The sequence below is a fragment of the Lepus europaeus genome, chromosome X, assembly GCF_033115175.1.
Source record: "Lepus europaeus isolate LE1 chromosome X, mLepTim1.pri, whole genome shotgun sequence".
Classification (NCBI taxonomy): Eukaryota; Metazoa; Chordata; class Mammalia; order Lagomorpha; family Leporidae; genus Lepus; species Lepus europaeus.
The window spans coordinates 44,069,091-44,093,038 of NC_084850.1; the positions used below are offsets into that span (position 1 = coordinate 44,069,091).

General features: G+C 40.1%; 1 protein-coding gene across 3 annotated transcripts in view; it reads left to right on the forward strand.

Annotated features, from left to right (window-relative positions):
* Window positions 1-3,971: 3,971 nt before the first annotated feature.
* Window positions 3,972-23,948, forward strand: part of BEX4 (brain expressed X-linked 4) — a 42,097-nt gene continuing 22,120 nt past the window's right edge. For 2 of the 3 annotated variants that reach the window (XM_062183946.1, XM_062183947.1), the window contains exon 1: window positions 11,619-11,808. The gene's annotated coding sequence lies outside the window, so the exon portion shown is untranslated. Of the gene's footprint in view, window positions 4,002-11,618; window positions 11,809-23,948 lie in introns of those variants that run through there. The other variant, XM_062183948.1, reaches the window with a different exon arrangement.

The following is a 23,948-nucleotide window of genomic DNA, read 5'->3' on the forward strand; positions in this document are numbered from 1 at the left end:
TGATTTTCTTCCCTGAGTCTGATATTAGAAATTCGTAAAATTAGCATATTGATACTCACCTCACAGAAATGTTATGAGGACAAAATGAACAAGCCTACAGAAAGACTCTGACCCATAATACATCAGCAAATATATGTACTGACCTTTCTTCTATTCTCCCTTCCACAAGTGATATGATATGAACTTTTGGCTCATTTGGATTTGAAGTAAGAGGAAAGGAAATATATATAGAATAACCTTTGGTGCCATTTCTTGGTAGAATGACATACACGAGGATGGTGAGGAAGAGGAAGCAAAGCATCCTGTCTCTACTTTTTTAGTTTTTCTTTTCTCCTTTTATTTTACATTTTAATAGTGAAGAAGAAGACAACACGGAATGAAAGAGGATAAAGAACGATATGTTGTATAAAAGACTGAAATCAGGATGCTTGGGTTCTAAATACCAGCTTTGTCCTTGTCTATATGTCCATGGCAGACATTTCCTCTCTGCTAGCCTCAGCTCTTACACAGAAAAGAACTGTATATGCGAATGGTTATGGATGGGAACTTTGGAGTCACATTGGCTTCAGTGTAATCTTCAGATCAAAAACTGTGTGGATGCCATATTATTTTATATATAGTTATAAATTATGAATTATACCCCCTCTTCCCTCATTTTGTGAGTGAAAGCATGCCCTATAGAGAGGGGACTAAGGAAAATTTTTAAAAAAATCTTCAATCCATTGAAAGTTGAGCAAGTTTCAAAGTCAATGTTAAGATGAATTTTCATCTTGGATTTAAACCTTGAAGTTGCCCAAATATTCATAACATTTGATACCCTTTGTTTCCACTTTTGAGCAAATGAGACACATCCAATGGAATAGCATGGGACTTAAGCTGAAAAATATTTAGTTAGTGGTAAACCTAAAGATGATTAATGACTTGTCAGAGGCTGCTAGTAGCTCTTGGACTTTTGCCTTTCTAGCGGGAGGCACATGGCTGCAGAATGCCTGACCTGAGGACGCTGCACTAGAGACGACAGGACAGGTGCAGAGATTTCCTGTACATATGTGAACCCACGCGGCACTGCACAAGCAGCCACTGGGTAAACACCACACCTGGCTTCTCTGACCTATCACTGTGCTCATGTGGTGAGTACACAGAAACACACACACACACACACACATCTTCCCAGCATGGGGCACTGGGTTTTGGTGTGCTCAGAGGTGTGGTGACCAGTGCTTCTGAGATTATGAAATATCAAGAGGGCAGAGAGCCTTCTGGCTGTAAGACTCTGAACTCAGGGCAATCAGACATGTATTTGCTTCCCTGCTCTAGACCTGTGTGCTCCCATCAGGGGAAACAGTGAGACATGAGGTGGGCTCAGCCAGCCCCTCCTGCCCTGTCCCAACATTTAAAGGTACAGTTTGGCCCCACGGGATCCCCCTGCTCTGGACAGGTTTCCTCATTGACCCCCGGGGACAGCTCTGTAAGAACGCAGGGTCAGGCCCATTTCACATTGACCCAGCTCAGCTCCCAGAACCTCGGTGTGCTGTGCAGGCGGGTGGGGGGAGTGGCAGGAGGTGCAGTCCCTCGCCCTCCCTAGGGGACCCTGAGCAGCCTGCCTTCTAGAAGATGGGCCTCCAGCTTGAGACGTGGTCAGAGGGCACGGCCTGCTAGCTGGCCCCTCTTGGTGATGGAGGAGGTGACATCCTTATCAGCAGCTAATTCTGAACTATTCTTTTAATATCACATAAGCTCCTAATTACCTAAACTCCCTTGGGCTAGTCTTCCATCTCCCTGGGGCATTCATTTTTTAAAGCATGATTTGTGATTATAAATTAAATTGCAAGTATGCCATCGCAAAAAATCAAAGGAAAAAAAAAGAAAGGAAGGAAGGAGGAAGGAGGAAGGAAGAGGAAGAAGGAGAAAGGAAAATAACATTGTATCCTTGGAATCATATCTATAAAATTCAAGAAACCTGCTCTCTATATATTAATAAATAAAAATCTAATAATAAAAAGTATGACTTGTAAGGTTTTTAAAGTCACAATATTATTTAAAAATTGAAATACAAATTCCAACTAAAAACTTTGAAAACTTTGGAGGAAATACTGACAAACTGCACCTTAGATACTTGGTTAAATTCTGTAATGTGTGAAATATGCTAAGAAACAAAGAAATTGGGGCCGGCGCTGTGGCGCAGCAGGTTAAAACCCTGGTTTGAAGCGCCAGCATCCCATATGGGTGCCGGTTCTAGTCACAGCTACTGCTCTTCTGATCCAGCTCTCTGCCATGTCCTGGGGAAGCAGTAGAAGATGGCCCAAGTCCTTCAGCCCCTGCACCCGCATGGGAAACCCGGAAGAATCTCCTGGCTCCTGGCTTCGGAACAGCGCAGCTCTGCTGTTGTGGCCATCTGGGGAGTGAACCAGCGGATGGAAGATCTCTCTCTCTTTGTCTCTACCTCTCTCTGTAACTCTGTCTTTCAAGTAAAGAAAATAAATCCTTTAAAAAAAAGAAACAAAGAAATTAACAGGTAATTTCAATCAAGAACTAACATAAATACACACAAAGAATAATCATGTTAAAATATTTCAAAACTACAAAAACTAATGTAATGCAATTATTTAAAAGCCCTGAGAATTTATATTAGGTAGAAAAGACAAATTGCCCTTTATATAAAAAAAAATTAAACCAAAAGAAAGATTGGAAAGTAGAATGAGTATGGCAATCGCATCTTTGGAGAGTGTATGTGTGTGTGTGTGTGCATGCTTGTATGCATTTCGCCTACAGGGACCCATATGGAGACTCTATACTGTTGTGTTGACTACAGCCCACTTTGGGTCACAGGAAAGGAGTCAGGCCAGTGAGAAACACAGATTAATTTCAATACATAAATGTGCTTTTGTGTATTGTTTGAACTTTCGTATTCTAGAAAAGGCATTTTTGATAAAATATTTAAAAGAGAAAGTACTTGGGAATTGATTGACAAAAGTAAGGTACTCATATATTCCTTACTTTGGAAAAGCATTCATTGTATTAAGTTTCCTAGGGGAAACAAAGCAAAATTTTAAAAAATGAATGGACTGTGTGTGTTTCCATCTCTTCTAGCTGAGCCTCAAATACAGTGCACAACTGCAGCCTTATTAACAACTTGGGCCATACCTGGACTTCCAACGTTCAGTTTACAAACCCTGCAAAAAATATTTTTATCGCCCAGGAGATGGAACAATACAAAAGTATTGCTTCTGATATTTGAAAAATCCCAGAACATGGCTGATCCATTAAGTCAAGTTCCCAACCACCCCAAGCCCCCTCTCTTGAACTGTAATCCTTGCTCTGACTACCATGTAGCATCATAGGTATTTCCATGTTCATCTTTACAAAAAAAAAATACATTTTGCAAAACGTAACGAATAGTGTGAAAGGACATATTTGCTGTGAGGCCAGTTCTGTTGAGAAAGTTCAAATGTATATTAATGTAGTGCTCTTTGCTGTTGATGCTAAATCTAAAAGGAATTCATTGATTTATCTCTTGTCTCCTTAGTGGAGACTGCAGTGTCCACACTGGAATCCTGTGGCTCCCACAGAGCACTGTGTTAACCCTCCATTCTCTTTCCAGGCTTCCCAGACCTTCTCCCACCCGCTCTCAGTCCCCGCTCTCGAGGACATCATGGACACAGCTACCCAGACCCCATTTTGGTTACCCCATCTTCTTGCAGTCACTGCCAGCAGTTCAGCACTGTCATATGCCTGCCTGCGACAGCCAAACCACGATAGAGCGATCTGTGTTATAGTGTATGGAAGCCCCGGAACATATAGTTTTACAGTTGTTCTCGCAACCGTCTTTTTTTTTTTTTTTTGACAGAATTAGAACATTCAAAGAATCATGAACTGAGTTTTCAGAGACCTTTATTTTCTCTGTACAGGCAGCGTTGTAGAGAAGTTTGAAGACACTGGTATATTGATGCCACCTGCTGACGGCAGTCTGACTTGCAGCTTGAACGACACTGAGTTGGAAGGTAGGAAGGAGGAGCTGGGGACCAAGAGCAGTAGTTTTCTGGAGGTCTGAGTAGAAAGTAGGTGACATTCAGAGTACAGGAATACTGTGGTGGCGGTGTCCAGATCAAAAAAGGTTCAGCCTCTCTGTATGTTATGTGAGTGGAGCAAAAATGTTTCTCTTTTTATGCTTTGAGAGCACTTTATAAACTGATAGTGATCTATAAAGGGTGCATGGTGCAAAGTAAAAAAGGATCTACACCAGCATTTATGATCATTCTAAATCATTTTACCACTTATGATCACATTTCTATGCAAATGTACATGTGTGGTAACATTTTAACTACTTTACAACAAGATTTTGCTTTTTTGTTAATATTGAACTAGCGTTTCATTGCATAGAGGCCACAAAGTTTGCAAGTATTTTGCCAGCACTCTAGTGATGTACTAGTGACAGTTCAATATCAAACTTTTTATTACAAACAATGTTATACTTAACACTATGTTTCCTATCTGTGTAAATACCTTAGTAAGCATTTCTTCATAGTAAGGTCCTGGAAGTGTACTTTCAAAACCCTGGTAAATGTAAACTATTATATTAGCATGATGGCTTCAACATACTATTACCGGTTTATGTTACTAATATCACAGTATGAGAGTACCTGTTTCTCCAGACATTAGAAGTAATGGTGATTGTTGCTGATCAGGTAGGCAAGAAAGCATTGCTCATCACTGTTGTCATTAAAGATCCATTGTTGTTGCCTTCTAAAATTCCATCCTACATGTTATAATTGATTCTCACACCCCCTCATTATTTAGATTTGTGGTATGCCCTATTATCCACAGTGTGTGGACGGCATCTTTTCAGGCTGTATATCCTGGTAAATGGCACAGTTCAAGGCAGAGTTCACATGGCTTTCACACTGGCCAGCTAAATTTGTATTCTTTGAGCCCAGCACACTGGTTTGGGATAATTCTAGTATATTGTGATGACAGAACCTGGTCGGTGTGTGAGTGTGTGTACAGCCAACAACATTTCCTTCTGCATCTCTCTGCCCCTTGCTAGCTTTTTATCCCATTTGGTCTCGCTCCATACATTGAGGTTCAGCAGTGGAAGAAGAGAATTATCCAATGGCTGTCCTCATAGCCAGAGCACTATCAACATCTCTCACTATGTCCTGAAAACAAACCTATAAAGGGACAGTTGTTAATGCAAATAACATGCTCTTAAGTAGTCCTTTGGTAAGTATGCCATAATGACACCCAGAGAGTTAGTACCACTTAGACTCCCAAGTGAGTCATGTGAGAAAGGATTCAGAGGAACGCGGAAGGTGACAGCATGCGACATACGGAAGGCCCTGGACTGTCTCATGAACCCATGTGCTGACATTAGTACTAGGAGAACCTGCAGGTGCATGTGCCCAATGCTCATTGGTAGTCTGCACGTGAAATGGGGCCCTGCTGCATTAAAAATAGTGACAATATGATCAATAGAGCATTTATCTACAAGACAATTTTTCCAGTCACTTCAATATCTATTTAAATAGGCTGACAATGAGAATTTCCACTTGACCTATCATCAGACTGTAATAAGAGACTAATAAGCAGGATTCCCTGTGTGTGTACACATGAGGAAGCCTGCAGTGTCTCATATTGCTGATGGGGACGACCACTCGGTACAACCTCTTTCCACATTGATTTGCCAGTTGTGTGAGCAGTCTGTCCTGTCCAGATCTGTCAGTGTTCTACCCTTATGTAGGATGTTTAAGTTCTAATCACCCTATGTCCATGAACAAATGGTCATTCCATTAAAAATAATACAAAGGGGGCTGGCACTGTGGTGCAACAAGTTAAGCCGCTGCCTGTGATTCTAGCATCCCATGTGGGTACCAGTTTGTGTCCCAGCTGCTCCAGTTCCGATCTGGTGCCCTGCTGGTACACCTGGTAAGGCAGTGGAGGATGGGCCAAGTCCTTGGGCCCCTGTGCCCATGTGGGAGATCCAGATGAGGTGCCTGGCTCTTGGCTTCACTCTGGCCCAGCTTGGCTATTATAGCCATTTGGGCAATGAAACAGCAGATGGAGGACCTCTCTCTCTCTCTCTCCCTCCCTCCCTCCCTCCCCCTCTAGCTCTGCCCCTTCAAATAAGCAAATAAAAAAAATAAGGATTGAGGTTTGCTCAGTTTATCCAACACAGATTATTATGCTATCTGTAGTGTATTCTGGGAAGTAAGTTACTTGGAAAGCATTGACCCCTTCAGGTCTAAGATCTTCAATTGCTTTCCCATATGAGATCTCATTAACCTCTACATTGCTCAGAGGTGTTAACCAGTGTGGGCTATACCATATACTCAGTACAGGGGAAATGGCATACCTGAGCCCCTGTGATGTGCTTGGCCCCTAGTGTTCCATTCTATTGCTCTCCTGCAAAGCCTTGTCTTTCTGGGTTACAGTATACATGGTATTCATGAGAAACTGACACAGAAGATAAAAATGGAGACAGGAAAGCACAGGAAACAATATGAGATGGATCACTGGTTTTCTTTCTCACAATAAAACTGGTCCAGTGATTGTTTTTCTTTTTCCTAAATTGAAAGAAATCACTCCAGCACAGAGCCATGACATGAAATGAATACATGATGGAAATGTGTGCACTTCTCTTTCATTTAAACTTTACAGTTAATTGTCATATAAACATGCTGTTTGGATTATGTCAAAGAAACATACTTTAAAAGAAGTTTAGGTATAGGATAAGAAGGGCACTAACATCCATTGAGTACCATATGCTGGGTTAACAATTGAAACATTCTTCTCTTTTGCTCCTTACAAAAATGATCTGATATAGGTATAATTATTTCCATTTTTCAAATGAGGAAAGGCAACCTCAGAGAGATTATGTAATGTTTCAAAATATTGCCATTAATAAACAGATCACAGATATCTTAAATCTGATCCAACATGGCTCCAAAGTCTATGAAGATTTAGGCTGACAGAGTATGAGACACAGAAACACACATATATTAGCAAATTTTTGCCCCAGAAACTCACACTCACACTCAGATCCATTGTCAAAAAATATAGAGTTTCTTTTCTCTGTGGCTTGGCATTGGAATTTATCTCCAAAACACAAATGACTACAATATTTATATATTTTAAAGAATGTTGTTTTCAAATTTGTACCCTAATCATTTTTATTTATAGCATTTTAATATAGAAATATATATTTATAAAGTGAAATTATCCTGAATCTCCCTTCTACCTGACTACAATCTCCTGTTTCTACTTATTTTGTTAGAAACAAATCACTAAATCCATCCCACATGGGACAGATTACACAGTGAAGCAAGCACAAGAGTTGAGAATCATTTGAGGTGATTTTACAGTCTGCCTGCCATAACATCATTAGACCCTCTCTGCTTACTATTTACTAAGAATGCATCATACATCGTGAGAATTAGCCCCATGGGATTTGCAAGTATTTGCTCTACTCTGTTCAAACAAGCTTTAATAATTTATGTTGCCACACAATGCTTTTTTACATTTAAATATTGATTTAAAAATAATACAGCTGATTGTAAAAAAAATAAGCAGTAGCCTCAGCACTAGTGGTTTCAGAACACAATGAGAAAAGCTTTATTGAAATTCCCGGGTACATCACTGAGCAGGCATTAATGAAATATTGGCCCCAATTTACCTAACTTCTGCTAAATCCCAATACCATGAACTTCTCCTAAATCCCAATACCATGAACTTCTCCTAAATCCCAATACCATGAAACTATAGATTTAATAATAGACTAATCAATGCTGCCTTCGTTACAACATCATAGCAAGGAGCAATTGGGAAATACTGTAAAAAATAGGTAACACGCTGTGGTACTTCAATATCTGTTTTCTTTTGCCCACCTTTTTCTTTGCTCCCAGAGAAGGGCTGTTAGTTACCTAAACAGCATAACTGCTATAGAGACCATCTGGAAATGTAGCAGTGAGAGTAGAATATATTCAAACATATAATGAATGGAACTTTGGGCCCATTCCTGTGTTGCAGAATGACTTTGCTGAGGGATTTAGGGGACTGGGAAGATGATCATCAAAGCCATTCTTTAATTCCTTGCGATTTTCCATCCCGTTAGTGGATATTATAGATTGATACTGTTTTCCACTGGGTCCCAAATGAGGAGAGTGCAGATAAAGAGGTGACAGGAATCACAAGTCATTCATTCACTCATTACCTGATACAGGATCCTGACCTGGAGTTTCAGCTGTACCATCAGCTTCTTCAAAGTGAGGGGACTTGGTGAGTGAGTACCCACATGGGAACGATACTAGAAACTTATAAAACTCTAAGCTGTTAAGTCCAAGAAAATAACCATCAATAAAGGAGACAATTTTTCATCCTTTGACAGAGGGTAAGAGGTAGAATCCCATTCCTATGCCTTACTCAATGACTCTGAAAAACTGATTTTTCTATAAATGAGTTCAATTTTTGTCAGCTATAAAATGGCAATGCTTATGCTTTTGTTACAGATTTGTTGCAAGAGAATAATATAAAATACATATGTTTGCATATTTGAAATATAAATATATATAATATCATAGAGCAAGTGCCCTTTTGTCACTTTTAATTCTCTGAAAAATCGGGGGGTGGTTTTGAAATGATTCTCTGTGCTGCCATTACCCTTCCTGCAAATATTTCCTGGGGCACGTGCATGAGATTTCCTTTGGTCTGTAACTAGGAAAACAGGAGTTAATGCGCTCCTTATTTTCTTCTATCATAAATGTTTCCCAGGCTTTCTGCAATGAGCTTCTATCAATCTGTTCACCCCCAGGAGTGTATGGAGTTCATGTTCCCATGTTTTCCATTTAAATTGAATGCAACATAAATACACATCCTCATTCATCAAGGTTGCCTTTCAAACTATTGAATTATTCCAAGATATGTCCTGGGGAATAATTATTAACTATGTCCTTTATAAGGATTTATAACAGGGAAAAAAATGAAAAGTAGCCTAACAGTCCTACAATAAGATGTCAGATTAGCAAATATTAAAAATGCTAGGTCAAGCATTTGCTCAGAACTTGAAAAACAGGTGCTCTCATCTTATAGTTGGCTGAGATGTACATTAGTAAACAGATTACAAATTCCAGCTAGACAGTAACTATTCGAATTTTTACATGAAAGGTGCTCTTTGACAACATAATTTCCTTGTGGGAATTTATCCTGCAGACACAGCCTGGGGAGGCACCTGCCATTATCACTCATGTGTCCACACTGCTAAGGGCTGAGCAGAGCATTTCCCAGCTGACTCCATACCTTCAGTGCCCTCGACCCTGTTCCATGCAAACAGGACAATTCATCCTTTGGTTGGATGCCCACCTAGATGGGTCATCCACGGAGCCTCCCCCAAGTGTTGATAAGCAATACTCGAGTCCTTATTCCTGGAGGGACAAGTACACCACAATCTGAGAGAAACTGCCCTACCCCTCCCTTCTATTTGTCATCAGAAGCCCTTCCGTCACTACCAAGCACAATCACTCCGATCTTTTCCATAAGTTGAGGTGTTCATAAAGGATGGAAGAGGGGGCAGCGCTGTGGCATAGTGGGTAAAGCTGCCTCTTGTGGTACTGGCATCCCATGTGGGCACCGGTTCTAGTCCCGGCTGCTCCTCTTCCGATCCAGCTCTCTGCTATGGCCTGGGGAAGCAGTGGAAGATGGCACAAGTCCTTGGGCCCCTGCACCTACGTGGGAAACCTAGAAACTCCTGGCTACTGGCTTTGGCCTGGCCCAGACCCAGCTGTTGCAGCCATTTGGGAGTGAACCAGAGAATGGAAGATCTCTCTGTCTCTCCCTCTCCCTCTCTCTGTAACTGCCTTTCAAATAAATCAGTAAATCTTTTAAAAAAATAATGGACAAACATTTGCTTCTGACAGCTTCTGCTTCTAGTCCTGCCACAAACCTCCCTTGAAGCAAAGGGAAGAGGCATCAAGCCTGGATCTGTGCTTTAGGAGAGGTAAACATGGGCAGAGCAGGAATAACATCTTCAACAGCACGTGCCTTGTACATTTGCTAAAAAGCTACTCTGTGAGGGCCTCTTAATATCCAAGTATTTTGAATCAAGACCATAGGTGTAGTTGGGGAACAAGTGAGGCAGAGAAAGGAAAGATAAGCTGTAGGCCCATTGTAACACCTAGGAGCAGAGCAACTGAATATCAAGGGTTTTGAAGGGAGAGGACTTAAGCTGTGCAACCACTGTTTCTCCTTCCAAACTCAGCAGTTAGATAAGCCATTTCTGTGGCTGGCATCGTGACATAGCAGGTGAAGCTGCAGCTTACAATGCTGGCATCCTTTATGGGTACCAGTTCGTGTCCTGGATGCTCTATCTCTGATCCAGTTCCATGCTAATGGCCTGGGAAATGCAGCAGAGATGGCCCAAGTGCTTGGACCCTTGCTACCCATGTGGGAGACCCAGATGAAGCTCGTGGCCATTGCAGCCACTTGGAGAGTGATGGAAGATCTCTTCGATCTCTTCCTCTCTCCCTCTCTTTCTCTGTAACTCTTTCAATTAAATAAATAAATCTTTAAAACAGATAAGTCATTTCTATGATAGAAAGGAAGTGAATGTATAGAGAGGTTAGAAGTGTTTGGGTCATAGATGTCCCTCTGCATGGAAAATAAGAATGGAGGATAAGAATTTCCCAAGACAAACTATTGTGTGACCCAATTGACTTCAATTTCTGCCTACTAAATGACTTCAATATTCTAGGCCTGCCTACCTGAAACACCACTGAATTCTTCTTTAAAATGGCCTGTGGGGGCGGGGGAGCAGGGCAGCGGTTAAGATGCCACTTGAGATGCCTGCATCCTATATTGGAGTGCCTGGGTTTGAGTCCTGGCTCCACTCTTTGATTCCAGCTTCCTGCTAATGCACACCCTTGGAGGCAGCAAATAATGGCTCAAGTACTAGTGTCCCTCCTGGGGACATAGGAGATGCAGATTGAGTTCCAGGCTCCTGGCTTCAGCCTGGTCCAGCCCCAGCTGTTACTGGTATTTGGGGAGTAAACCAGCAGATGGACGATATCTCTCTGCCCCCATCCGTTTCAAATAAGTAAAAATAATTCTTAAAAAGTAAGTGAAATTTTTTGACATTTCTAGATTATTCATGCACATGACTGGATTCAGTTTATTAGTTTTCTGCTAAAAACAGGTAATGCTTTCTGGGATGTGTGCTTTTCCATGTCCCTACCTCAGAGGGTAGCTCATCTCCCAGAGCCCAGGAGAACGGCTCCCTGGTCTCTGTGTACTGAAAATGCTCCCCTACTGTTGATTTAAAAGCAAACAAAATTCCTGGCAACAGGGGCATGCTTTGTTCCACCAAAATGAGCAGAGTTCTGTCAACGGCCTGCTTTACCACTCTAGTTTCTCTAATTAGTAAGATTTCTCTACTGGTGGTCTGAAGAGTAGAAGCATCACGCTTACAGAAAAATACGGGCGAAGGGGGCTACTGGGAGTTATTTCCGGTGAGCAGAACCTGCCTGCGCACTGCAGTTGCCATAGAAACCCGACGTCATTCTAGCGACCAGATCAATTTTGACGACTTTTTAGTAGAGACGGACGTGGTCTCGCGAGAAAAGCCAGGTCCCACCTTCAGGTGTTTGAATTCAGCTGAGGGTGTTGCTGCCCTGCGGTAGGGAGTGATCCTTTGGAATTCGGTGCCGGCTGTCTTGAGAGAGAAGAACGAGGGACCTTCCTGGTCCCAGGGAGTGGTGTGTTCTGCTCCAGGGTGTGCGGAAGCTAATTTCCATGTTAAGTGCGGGGCGCGGGAGAATGGGACAGGTAACGACTCAGCCCAGCTTCCCTTCTGTAAAATGGGAATAAGAATGCTTACCCCGAAGGATTGCTGCAGCCTCGGTGCTAACAGCTGTGCAAGCCCAGTGCTCTGTGGTTATTGGGGGATCGTGAATGCCTGTGTGAATTCATATCACGTTTTATTCCTTTCTAAATTTGTTGGTAAAGATAGATTAGGAAAGGAGAAGAAAAAGGCCCTGGTGAGAGGCCTATTTTACCTTCTCTTGGTTATGATCACTACGCTGATGTATCAGTTGTTGGTCACTCACTCAGTGCTGCCAGATGCGGTAATTTCAATAAAGCATAATGCTGGTTTTCCATCTCTCAGGACCTTTTGATCAAGTGATAGAGTTTGTATCAGGCATGTGAAGGGGGATGACTGCTGAAGATCTGTGCTGTGATGATTGCTGAAGCTTGTGCAAATTTGAAGGGCAGCTGTCCTCAGGGAACTCCAAAATATTCACGTACCCAGTGGGGTATGACACTTGGTTCCATTGTGCTCGTAGATTTGAACAAAAGTATGGTGTGGAATAGCTCCTGTGAGGTGCACAAAATAGTGTAGAAGTGGGGAAGCTACTTTAAAATCATCATTGCAGAAGAGGTTCAGCAGATGGAATTTTATCTCACCAACAGCTACATACTTTGTAGTAACCCTTGCGGCCCATTTTAGAGTTGGGATGTTTAGAGGGAAGGGAGGCAATGAATTCTGCTTCAGGAAAGAATTTAGTGGTGCTTAACATGATTTTTAAATGAATGTACCTCTATTTTTCTGACAGCATAATTGATAATAAGGGATGCCCATATTTCTCTCAGATGAGTGTTGACATATGCAGTTGGTTAGGACTTCCTAGCAGTTTGTGATTATAGTATGCATTCTTCAGGATTGCCACCTATTTTTTAACCAATTCTACAATGGAAAAAAATTTTAAAAGCCAGAAATTTATCAAGGATTATTTTAAAATATCAGGTACAAAAATTTACTACAGTAATTTCCCATTACCTGTGGTTTTGATTTCTGAGATTTCAGTTACCGATGATCAACTGTGGTCTGAAAATATTAAGTAGAAAACTCCAGAAATAAATAATTCATAAGTTTTATTTTTAATTTTTAAATTTTATTAGCAATAATTATACATCTAGAAGGGTGACATTGTGACACATTAATACCTGTATACAATGTGTACTGAGTAAATCAGGATAATCAACATTTTTCCTTTGATATTTTATTATTGGAGCTTGGAACTTCTTTCTTTCATTTGTTTATAAAATTTACACTAGGTTATTGTGACATACAGTCTCCTCACTGTGCTGTATAACATCTTATTCCTTCAGTTTAACTTTGATTTCATACCGGTTACCAAATTTCTTGTATCTCTCCAACCCTCTACTAATCAACATTCTATGTTCAGATTGAGTTTTTTCAGCTCCACATATGAGGGAGAACATATGGCATTTGTCTTTCTGTGTCTGGATTCACTTAACATGGTGTCCTCTAGTTCCATCTATTTGGCTGCAAATGACAGAATCTAATTCTTTTTTGTTGTTGACTAATATTCTGTGTGTGTGTGTGTGTATCACATTTTCCTTATTCAGTCATCTGATGATGGACACTTTGGTTGAGTCCATATATTATTGGCTATTATGAATACTGCTGCTACAAACATACAGTAGGTATGTCTTTGATACAGCTTCATGTCTTTTGGATATGTACCAGTAGTAGGGTTGCTAAATCACATGGAAGTTATATTTCTAGTTTTTAAAGTAATCTCATACTATTTACCACAGTGGCTGTACTACTTTACATTCCCACCAACAATGTATAAGAGTTCCCCTTTCTCCACATTGTGGCCAGCATTTATTATTTCAGGTGAAGTGATATCTCATTGGGGTTTTGACTTGTACTTTCCTGATAGCTAAAATTGAGCATTTTTTCATATATTTGTTTTCTGTTTCTTCTTTTGAGAATTGTCTATTCAGGCCCATTGCCCATTTCTTAACTGGATTGGTTGTTTTTTTTTGTCATTGAGTTTTTTTAATTCCTGATATATTTGAGATATGAATCCCTTATCAGAGAAATAGTTTGTAAATTTTTTCCCATTCTGTCAGATGTCTCTTCACCCCATTATTTCTGTGCCTATTCTTGGTTTTTTGTGGTTCCATATGACTCTTAGTTTTTCTTTCTAATTCTGTAAATAATGCCATTGGTATTTTGATGGGGATTGCATTCAATCTATAGATTTCTTTCAGTAGTATGAACATTTTCATGGTATTAATTCTTGCAATCCATGAACAAGGAATATCTTCCAATTTTTGTATGTGTTCTCAATTATTTCTTTGATCAGTGTTTTATAATTTTCATTGTAGAAATCTTTCAGTTCTTTGGTTAAATTTATTGCTAAATATTTAATTTTTATAGGTATTGTGAATGGAATTAGTTTCTTGACTTCCCTTTCAGAAAGGTGATTATTGGTGTAAAAAAATGCTACTGGTTTTACTATGTTGATTTAATATCCTGTGACTTTACTGAATTGGTTTATCAACTCTAACAGCTTTTTGGTGGAGTGTTTAGGTTTTTCTGTGTACAAAATCATGTCATCTGCAAACATCGATGTTTTCTTCCTTTCTAATTTTGATGCTCATCATTTCATTCTCTCCCTAATTGCTCTTGCTAATACTTCCAATACTGTATTGAATTAGAATGGTGGAAATGGACATCCTTGTCTTGTTCTAGATCTGAGGGGAAATGCTTTCAGGTTTTTCCATTCAGTGTAATATTGATTGTCGATTTAATGTAACCTTTGTAACTTTAAAGTATGTTATTTTTTAAAACTTACTAAAGTCTTTATTTTTATGTTATGAGTAAATTCTTATTATCCAAATGATTTTATAAATTTCCTCATTTTTATATGCCTGACTGAGATCCATGTAAAATTCCTCACCAAAAGAAAAAATAAACATCAGATATACTATAAGGCTCTGATTAAATTATCTTATGTTTTTAGGCGTTAAGTGCCTGTATACCCTTTTATTAATTAGGTGTTAGTTTGGTCAATTTTTAATGGTTTATGGTGCTCTCACATTCCAACAAATGACTACTTTCCCAAGAGTTATAGTACCATGTGTAGTGCTTTAGTATAGCAGTTTTATTTTAAAACCAGAATCTGATTGGGTGTGACTTTTTTTATAAAGGGAAATTTTATGCTTTATGTATATTCATAAAACTCTGCTATTTTAGTGTCCTCTAACCTTTATCTTATTGAAAAGTAAATTTGCATATCAAATGATGAAACTTAAAATTTTTGCTTAAACCTTCATGGAATAGAATTTGTGTCATCAAACCTTTTCTGGTGATAAGAGCATGGAGTCTTAACAATTTAGTTAAGTCTTTGTTTTTGTGATCTACTTCTTATTGCAGCTGCAGCTAGGTGTACTACATTAATATGAAATGCTTTCAAATACACAATTGTAAAAATGACACTTAGAAAAAAGATCACATACCTCTAGGTAGGATGTGGAAATTGGCCAGCATAAGTTTCTTTTAAATTTTTTTCCATTCCTAGTAGAATTTCATTTTGAGATATAATGTTTCAAGTAAGTATAGAGTTTTACAATTTAGTGATCTTGGATTTCAAGTCATTTAAGATGAAAGTGGAAATGTGAGGCTAAGAAAATTAGTTTCTCATGTGCCTTAATAATCCCTCCACCCATCTGTGTCTACCCTATAGCTCTCTCCCCATGACCCATTCCTGTTATTAGGCAAGAAGTTCACTTATATTGCTATGAATTAATATTGATTTTTATAGTCTTAGGCAAATGAAATCAGACAGAATATGTTCTTTTTAGGTTTCATTCAGACTATTTTTTCTGAATTTATCAAATAGTCGCATGTACGAATAGTTCCTCCTTTTTATTCTCAATAGTATACCAGTATAATATGTTATACCAGTATATTTGTATTAGTCATTCACCTGATGATAAACAAGCAAGTTGTTTTCCAATTTGGAACTCTTTTAAATAAAGCTGGCATGAATATTTGTGCATAAATCTTTACATGAATACCTACTTTCTCTCCCTAGGATAAATACTTAGGAGGCAGGCTAGGTTCAATTCCAGGCTCCCTCCCTGATTCCATCTTCCTATTCGTGCACCCTGGGAGGCAGCAGTGACAACTCAAGTAGTTGGGTTCTTGCTGCCAACATGGGAGACCTTGATCAAATTCCCAGCTCCTAACTTCAGCCTGGTTCAGCCTTGACAGTTGAAGGCATTTGGAGAGCAAATCAGCATTTCTTTCTTTCTCTCTCTCTCTCTCTCTCTCTCTGTCATCTTTCAAATAAAATAAAAATGAAAAATAAATACTTGAAAATCCAAGGCATTTGGAGAATGAATCAGCATTTCTCTCTCTCTTTCTCTCTCCCTCCCTCCCCCTTTCTCTCTCTCATCTTTTAAATAAAAATGAAAAATAAATACTTGAAAGTCCAATGGTTGAATCATATAGTAGTAGTTATAATTAATAATGTAGGATACTGCTAAGGAGTTTCCCAAAGTGGTTGTAACATTTTTCATTCATGCCGGCAGTGTGTGAGTTTCACCTTCCACAATCTTGCCAATGTTTGGTATGGTCAGTCATAATTTTGACAATTTTCACAGGAGTGTAATGGACGTTCATTGTTGTTTTAATTTTTAATTTCCAAATGAGTAGTGATGTTTATTTGCCATTTGTATATATTCTTTGATTAAATGTTTCAGAATCTTTTGCTCATCTATTTATAGGAATGCCTGTTTGGCTGTATTGAGTTTTATGACATTGTCTGTATTCTGGATACAAATCTTTTATTAGATATATTATTTACAAATGTTTTTCTCTCAGTCAATATCTTGTATTTTCATTCTCTCAGCAGTATTTTTGAAAGATGAGACATTTTTAATTTTAAGTAGATCCAAATTATCAATTTGTTCATGTATGAATTGTGGTTTTAGTGTTCTAAGAAATCTTCATGTATGGGGCTAGCGTTGTGGCACAGCAGCTTAAGCTGCCACTTGGAACACTGGCATCCCGTTATCAGAGCATGGATGCCAGTCCCAGCTGCTCTGCTTCTGATCCAGCTTCTTATTCATGTACCTGGAAAGGCAGCAGATGGTGGCCCAGGTACTTGGGCCCCTGCTGTCTGTGTGGGAGACCAGAATGGAGTTCTTGGCTCCTGGCTGTGGCCTGGCCCAACCCCTGCTGTTGGGACAATTTAGGAATTGAACCTGCAAATGAAAGATCTCTCTCTCTCTCTCTCACTTTCTCACTTTCTCTCTCTCTCTCTCTCTCTCGCTTTCTCCCTCCCCCGCCTCCCTCTCCCTCCCCTCCTTTCCCTCCCTGTTACACTGCCTTTTGAATAAATAAAAATATATCTTTTTAAAAACTCTTCACCTAATAAAAGGTCACAAGATTGTCTCAGTTTTCTTCTGTTTGTTCCTTTCTTTTATAGCTTTAAATCTTGTATTTTAGATCTGTTATCTACTTCAAGTTGACTTTTGTGTATATGATATATGGAACTGAATTTATATTTGAATATGATATCTACTTATTCCAGTATCATTTGTTGAAAAGATAGTCATTTCCTCCCCTCAGTTGCCTATGCAACATTGTCAAAAATCAGTTTCCTATATTGCCAGTGTGTATTTTATGATTTTTTTTCTTCTGTTCCATTGACCTATTTATTTACCTTTGATGCCAATAGCACACTATCTTCCTTACTGAAGGTGTATAATGAAGTCTTTAAGTTAAGTAGGCTTTGTCCTCCAACTTTGTTCTTTTTCAAACTTGTTTTTCATTTTATGGGTCCTTTTCATCTACATGAATTTTAGAATCAATTTGTCAGTTTCTTTTTAAAAAGAGCACACTGAAATCCCATTTTTACTGGGATTTGATTGAATCTGTAGTTCAGTTTGGGGACTCTTCATCACAATGATATCTTTCCTACCAATACTAAGTCTTCCAACTCAAGAAGAGGAAGAAATGTCCCAGAAAAAAATTAGAGGTCATGTACAGAAAAATCAGTCTACTAGAAGAAAATGGTTAATAGTATGTTCATCTTGATAAAGGTGGTTAGATTTGAATCTGCTGAATTGTGCAGTTTTCCTTCTTTATTGCCTGCAAATCCACTTCTATAAGTTCATGGGATCTTGAGTTCTGAGAGAAAGGAAGAGAGCATGCACATATGTGGGTGTGCATATATGTATGCATATACATGTGTGTATATTGCTGAAACTTTTTTTTTTTTTGACAGGCAGAGTGGATAGTGAGAGAGAGAGACAGAGAGAAAGGTCTTCCTTTTTCTGTTGGTTCACCCCTCAGTGGCCGCTGTGGCCGGCGCGCTGCAGCAGGCGCACCGCACTGATCTGAAGCCAGGAGCCAGGTGTCTATCCTGGTCTCCCATGGCGTTCAGGGCCCAAGCACTTGGGCCATCCTCCACGGCACTCCCGGACCATAGCAGAGAGCTGGCCTGGAAGAGGGGCAACCGGGACAGAATCCGGCGCCCCGACTGGGACTAGAACCCGGGTGCCAGCGCCGCAGGTGGAGGATTAGCCTATTGAGCTGTGGCGCTGGCCGCTGAAACTTCTGAGAGTGTTTATTTTGAGGAATAACTGAAATTAAGTACTTGCAATGTGTCAGTCCTATTCAGTTCCTAGTACACATTAGAAACCAAAACAAGTTGGTGTTGGTTTGTTTTCCCAGATTTCCATGGCTAGCATGATTACCATGGTAACCTGCTGACTGCTGTGAGATTTGTTGCAGACTGAGCAACCATTTATAATTCTTGCCTGAATCAGTTATTGCCATGAGAATTGTCAAGTGTTGCTTTTCTAATTCTGTCACTTTTCCCTATATTTATTAAGTGGCATTCTTTTGTATCCTAATATTTACCAATTTTTATTTCTTAAATAATTTCGATTATTTATGTATTTATATATTAATCTTAATGATCCATACACTATTTTCCACAAAGGGTTGCCATATGAATATTATGTATATTTATATTTTCTCTTTTTTTAAATTTTATTTAAGGAATACAAACTTCATGCATTTCATATATACAAATTTAGGAACATAGTGATTCTTCCCACCCTACTTCCCTCCCACCCATACTCCCACCTTTCTTCCTCCTCCCTCTCCCATTCTCATTCTTATTTTTTTAAAAGATTTATTTTATTTATTTGAAAGACAGAGTTACAGAGAGAGGTAGAGACAGAGAGAGAGGTCTTTCATCCACTGGTTCACTCCCCAAATGGCCGCAATGGCCAGAACTGCGCCGATCCAAAGCCAGGAGCCAGGAGCTTCTTCCAGGTCTCCCACGCTGGTGCAGGGGCCCAAGGACTTGGGCCTTCTCCTACTGCTTTCCCAGGCCATAGCAGAGAGCTGGATCAGAAGAGGAGCAGCCGGGACTAGAACCGGTGCCCATATGGGATGCTGGCACTTCAGGCCAGGGCTTTCTTTAACCCACTGTGCTACAGCGCCAGCCCCTCTCATTCTTATTTTTTATTTTGATTCTCAAATTACCCCAGAATTGGCCATTGAGAGCCTATTCAAGTTAGCCTCAGTGTCTATTTGACACCTTGCTGAAATTACTTGATCAAGTAGTTTGCTTTTTGTTAAGTCTCCCTTCACTGTGTGTATAGCACTAGTTGACCCAGAAGCAGAGAAATAGCAAGCTTGGTAGACATCACATAGGCAGGTTGGAGGTGAAATATAAGAGGCAGATGGGAGCCACATGCTATGGGTCATGTCAGGAGTTTGGATTTTGTTCTAAGTATGAAGGGTTAGTCTGATAGTGACAAGATCTGATTCTGTTGCCAGAAGGTGATTGGCTGTTGTCTGGAGAATGAACTGGAGAGGGACAAGACATCTTGTGGGGCTGACCATCAAGAGAATTGCAACAGTGCAAGGGAGGGATGAGGGTAGATGAAACAGTGCTTCAGTGTGCAGAGGGTGGGGTGTTCTTGGACAGGGCATGTCTGTTGGTAGGGTAGGCAGGCCCTGAAACAACTGTATTTGGCTGGGGGAGTCTGTGGGGATAAAGCAGAATCAAGGAAGACCCCTGGGATTTTTGTTCAGCCATATGGAGGCATGTGGTGCCTTTTCTGAGATCAGTAGTTCTCTGTGCTTTTAGATGTTCTCAGAACTGTTGATTATTAAGTCAGTACATAGTGGGTACAATGAAAATCGGTGATTTAAAAATTACATTGGCTGATGAATAGGAATCCATTTTAATATTATTAAGCTTTATTAAAGACTCATGGAAACTATAAGCTTTTAAAACTGCAAAAATCTTCTAACACAAGTATTTGTAGAACATTTCACTTTCATTCATCTGTTATTGTGTGCCTCACTGTCTTCTAATGATTTTCAGGTGTTTCTCAAGTAATTCTCAAAGCAACAACCCATGAAGTAAGGATGATTGTTTTCTCTATTTGATAGAAGAGGAAACTGAGACATAGATAAGTCAATTCACTCTCTGAAGGTCACAGAGAGCCAAGTATCCCAGGTAGAAACCCACTGTGTCTGAAGTAGATTTATTTTAAATAATAGGATTTCTTATCATTTATTGTTGCTAAACACATGACACATGGCGATGTGTTTAAAACTTTTTCTTCCGCTATAAGTACTATATAATCCTTGTTATGCATATGAAATATTTTAGTGACCATAAGGTAAACTAAAAGTATTTAGTCATGAAGTTTTTACATAGTAGGCCAAGGGTTTGCAATCCCTGGGTTTCCAGAGTCTACACTCCTAACCAGTACATTTGGGAAGAAGGAAAAGACACTTAATTAACTATATGTCAACCCCTGGTAGTTAATGGTAGACCAGAACTGTATCTCTCTGGGTAGAAACTATGCCTTGGGGCCAGCATTGTGAAGCAGAACATGAAACTGCTACTTGTGATGCCAGCATCCCATATCAGGGTGCCAGTTTGAATCCCGGCTGCTCCACTCCTGATGCAGCCAGTTCAAGGTGGCCTGAGTGCTTGGGTCCCTGAAATCCATGTGGGAGACTAGAATGAGTTCCTAGCTCCTTTATTCAGCCTGGCCCAGACCTGGGTATGGCCATTTCGGGAATGAAGCAGTAGATAAAGGACCTGTCCATCTCCCCCTCTCCACCTCCATTTACCCTTTCATCCCTCTATTTCTGTCATTCTGCCTTCCAAATAAATATTTTTTAAAAAGGAACGATGCTTCACTGTCCATTTTGCTCTGTACTGGAAGTTATTCATTTAAGGAAAACCAAAAATGTTGTAATTATAAAAACATAAAACATAATAATCATCACAGTCTATGATGAAGCATTCCCGGACATTTGTCTGCTAAAGCTTAGGCCAACTTTTTCAAAACACTCTTGTAACAATCATATGTTCTTCTTCTATAGCCTTCAAGAAAGCCAATGTTCAAAATGTTTTCAATAATCCAAAAGCCTGGTGCCATGAGCTTTTCCACCAAGTGGCCTGCTTTTGCTTTGAGTGGACCACTTCTACCTCTTTCGTTGTTTGTGCTTTGTCTTCAGGATTATACTGGTAAAGCAATGCTTCACCTTTTGTTTCAGTCCTTCAAAGAGAAACATTTCTTCAAAGTGATCCCACTTGTTTAAAACTTTAGTTGGAAGCTCTGCTGTTGTCAGTAGCTGATCCTCGCACAACAATTTGGGCACCTATGGAGCAGAAAGTTTTCTCAACTTCAATATTTCATTCAGGAATGTTTAAGCTGAATGAATTGAGTTGTTTGTGGTGTTGGTTATTGTTTCTGCTATTAATCATTAGTCTTCTGCACTGAAGCCACAGACAAGATCATTTTTTCTCAAAAATTCATATGGATGATCTGCCATTGTGGCCTTCATCTTCAACATCATCTCACCACTTCTTCAAATGAGGTACTTGGGCTGGGCATAGTTGCACTGCTGGGTTAATTGCCACTTGAAACACCACCATCCCATATCAAAGTGCTAATTAAAGTCCCAGCAACTCTGCTTCCAAACCAGCTTCTGGCTAGTGTACCTGAGTAGGCATCAGATGATGGCCTGCAATGAATTCTTGCCATCCATGTAGGAGACCCAGATGGAGTTCTTGACTCCTGGAGTTGGCCTGTCTTGTCCCAGGATGTTGTAGACATTTGAGTGAACCAGTGAGTGGAAGATTGATTGATCTCTCTCTTTCTGTATTTTAAATTAAAAAAAAAACTTTAAAAATAACTAGTTATCCACTTATAATCTGATGACTTCCATCTACCGGTTCACTTGCCCAAATGACCACATCAGCCAGGGCTGGGCTAGGCCAAAGCCAGGAGCCTGGAATTCTATCTGGGTCTCCCACATGGGTGCAGGGGCCCAAGCACTTGGGCCATCTTCTGCTGTTTTCCCAGGTGCATTAGCAGAGAGCTGGATCAGAAGTGGAGCAGCCAGGACTCAAACCAACACCTATATCAGATGCTGGTGTCGTAGGCAACAGCTTAACCTGCTACACCCCAACGCTGGCTGCTCACTGATGTTTTTGATAGTCACATTGTTTCGTGATTGGCTAGTATGAGTTCCTTCAGGTTGGCTTTTGAGTCCTTTTGAAAAAACAATTATTTATATTTAGGAGATACAATGTGATGTTTTGATATACATTGATACTAGGGAATGACTAAAGTGAACTAATTAAATCCTTCACATACTTATTTTTGTGACAAAACGTTTAAAATTTAATCTTTTTATAATTTTGAAATATATAGTACATTATTATTTATTATAGTAACCTTTATTTATTTATTTATTTATTTGACAGGCAGAGTTAGACAGTGAGAGAGAGAGACAGAAAGAAAGGTCTTCTTTCCATTGGTTCACCCCCAAATTGCTACTATGGCTGGCGCGCTGCGCCGATCCAAAGCCAGGAGCCAGGTGCTTCCTCCTGGTCTCCCATGTGGGTGCAGGGCCCAAGCACTTGGGCCATCCTCCACTGCATCCTGGGCCACAGCAGAGAGCTGGACTGGAAGAGGAGCAACTGGGACAGAATCCAGCGCCCCAACCGGAACTAGAACCCAGGGTGCCGGTGCCACAGGCAGAGGATCAGCCTAGTGAGCCGCGGCACCGGCTCCATTATTTATTTTTTTTATCTGAGAAGCAGAGAGACCACAAGAGAGAGACAGAGTTCCTGGCTGCTGGTTCACTCCCCAAATGCTGTCAAGGGCAGAATTGGGCCTAGGCCAAAGCCAGGAGTCAGGAATTCAATTCAGGTCTCCCATGTGTGTGGCAGGAACCCAATTACTTGAGCAATAACCACTGCCTCCCTGGGGTCTGCATTGTTAGGAAGCTAGAGTCAGGAGCCAGAAGCAGATATGAAACCCAAATACTCATATGGAATGCAAGTATCTTAACTGGCATCTTAACTGCTAGGCCAAATACCCACCCTTCATAGTCAGCATCTGTGCAATAGATCACTAAAGCTTATTAACTGTGTCTAAAGGAAATTTTGTACCCTTCGGTTAACATCTCTCCTTTATCATCAACCCCCACATCCCTGCTTCTGGTAATGACCCATTCATTGTACTCTCTACTTTGTATGAACATTTTTAGATTCCAAGTATAAGTGAGATCATGCAATATTTGTCTTTCTTTTCCTGGCTTATCTCACTTGGCTATCGTCTCCTGGATTCATCCATGTTGTTACAAACATAAGATTTCCTTATTTCTTTTTTTTCTAAAGATTTTATTTATTTGAGAGTTAGTTACAGACAGAGAGAGGGAAAGACAGAGAAAGGTCTTAAATCCACTGGTTCACTCCCCAAATGGCTGCAACGGCCAGAGCTGGGCAAATCTGAAGCCAGGAGCCAGGAGCTTCTTCTGGGTCTCCAATGTGGGTTCAGGGGTCCAACCACTTGGGCCATCTTCCACTGCTTTCCCAGGCCATAGTAGAGAACTGGATCAGAAGAGGAGCAGCCAGGATATGAACTGGGATGCCAGCGCCACAGGTGGAGGCTTAGCTACACCACAGCTCTGCCCTACCTCTTATTTCTTTTTTTTTTAATTATTATTAAACTTTTATTTAATGAATATAAATTTCCAAAGTACAGCTTATGGGTTACAATGGCTTCCCCCACCCAAAACTTCCCTC